A 2,500-nucleotide genomic window follows, 5' to 3' on the forward strand; every position below is an offset into this window, starting at 1 on the left:
AACATGAACTAATAATGACATGTGTTGTATTGTTTCCATGCATCAGAAAGCAGCCGTCACGTCCAGGTAGTGTATGTTACAGCAAACAGGAACAAGTATACTACAGAGAAAATTTCTTTCTGCGAGTGTTTGAGCTTTTTGAGGTTTATTTGAGCGGACTGTGAGGACGAGCGCTGGACTTCTATACGAGCGGATGCACGTCCATTGAGTGGATAGGACCGGGCGGCCGCGCCATATATTATATAACATATTTCCCGCCGAAAAGTGAAAATGTCAAAGCAGTCCTATTATCAGCAACCTAAAAAAAAGAGGTGTAGGGTTTGCTTTGAAACAGCTTTCACACACAAAAAAGAGTAAATACACATATGCTTTTCCACTATGAATCAGAATAATTTAAACAACATCAGCTTCATTTTTTTAATTCTACGAGATTATTCTTATTCTTAAAGTTTATATGAGATTCATCTAGTTTAATACTGTTTAAGTTGAAATGACACCCAATCAGATCACACCTACGACTGAGCTGAGCTCAAAGTTTAACAGAGTAATCTGAATTATGCATGAAAGTATAACAACTGACAGATTTTTCTTGCAAAATGTAGTCCAATAATCTTTGTTCATAAGAAAGCCACGCAGTCCCTTCTGAGCACGCTGAGCGTCTCATTTACACCTGTGTGTTTCTGCCTGGATTGTATTGTCATGTTTGTGTTTGAAAAGCAAAGCCGAAATAAATCCCAATGATTCTCCAGTTCATCTAAATGACACAAACAATGGCTTCTCTGTAATATGCGTGAGTGTGAGGTTTGGAGCGGCGTCTGATGAAGTCTGGAAGTGTTTCTGACAGGCCGCACGTCGTAATAATGTTGTTTTTGTGGAGAGAGCGAGAGATACACTGGAGTGAAATGAGACGAGGTCCGTGGGGAAATCACACGCAGAATATCACAGCAGCTACAGCGCTCGCTCAAACACAAAGACCATTCCTGCTCCCGGATCTGATGGGTGTGAGAAACAGCTCTCTGACATTAAATCAGCATTAAATCTGACCTTCTCAACTCGTCCAGCAATTAACATACAACTCCACATCATCTGAATATACACTTCATTACCAACAAAACAACAGTCCACACAATCATTCCATCATCCATTCATCTACACATCCATCATCCATCCATCCATCCATCATCCATCCATCATCCATCCACACATCCATCCACACATCCATCCATCCATCCATCCATCATCCATCAACCATCCATCCATCCATCCATCCACACATCCATCATCCATCCATCCATCCATCATCCATCCATCATCCATCCACACATCCATCCACACATCCATCCATCCATCCATCCATCATCCATCCATCATCCATCAACCATCCATCCATCCATCCACACATCCATCCATCATCCATCCATCCATCCATCCATCCATCCATCCATCCATCCATCCATCATCCATCATCCATCATCCATCCATCCATCCATCCATCCATCCATCCATCCATCATCCATCCATCCATCATCATCCATCCATCCATCCATCCATCCATCCATCCATCCATCCATCCATCCATCATCCATCATCCATCCATCCATCATCCATCCATCCATCCATCCATCCATCCATCCATCCATCCATCCATCCATCCATCCATCCATCCATCCATCCATCCATCCATCCATCCATCATCCATCCATCCATCCATCCATCCATCATCCATCCATCCATCATCCATCCATCCACACATCCATCATCCATCATCCATCCACACATCCATCCATCCATCCACACATCCATCCATCCTTCTATCCATCCATCCACAATCCATCCATCCATCCATCTGTCCATCTTCAGGGGGCCCTCTCTGATCACAACAGTGGATAAAGGTTTGCTAGATCATGATTGGATCTTGGTGGACAGGTGACAGGACATTGGTCAGACACCTCTTAAAGGGCAAGAAGAAGCCCAGGAAGGACAGTGCTTCTCATTGGTCAAATGATAGTTTCTGCCCTTCACCCACCAACAGACAGACTCCTAATGTCTTAGGCATCTGGAAACAAAGAGGGATCCAGAGATCCATTCATAACTACGTTCTCAAACCTTATACTGATGAAGTACAACACACACATCTCATACTTATTCAGAGAAATGTTTTCTCAGTGACTGCGACACAAACCCAGCTGTTAATGGACCAGTGAACTTCTGTGTGACAGTTCAATCTTCTCCCATCTTGTTTGGACTTAATGTGTTCATAACATTGACAAAATGATTCTGGTTGTGGTTCGGTGAGTGAGAAATGCACAAGTGAATCTTAATAGTCACACTTTTCTAACTTTGTGTTTGGACTACGCAGATAAGTTCCACAGGAGGAGAGAAGCTCTGGTGAAATCAACCAATCACAGCACGGAAGCGGAGAAGCGGAGATTATTTCTCCTCCTCAGGAAGAGATAAAGGTACCTTCTCAAAAGAGACACCAACAGAAACAACCCTTTCT

At 43.2% G+C, this 2,500-nt stretch overlaps 1 protein-coding gene across 1 annotated transcript in view; it reads right to left on the reverse strand.

The window, feature by feature from the left end:
* nrxn2b (neurexin 2b) overlaps positions 1-2,500 on the reverse strand; it is a 325,182-nt gene that overhangs the window by 97,937 nt on the left and 224,745 nt on the right. The window lies entirely within an intron of this gene.

This window comes from Puntigrus tetrazona, chromosome 7 (assembly GCF_018831695.1).
Source record: "Puntigrus tetrazona isolate hp1 chromosome 7, ASM1883169v1, whole genome shotgun sequence".
In the NCBI taxonomy this organism is placed as follows: Eukaryota; Metazoa; Chordata; class Actinopteri; order Cypriniformes; family Cyprinidae; genus Puntigrus; species Puntigrus tetrazona.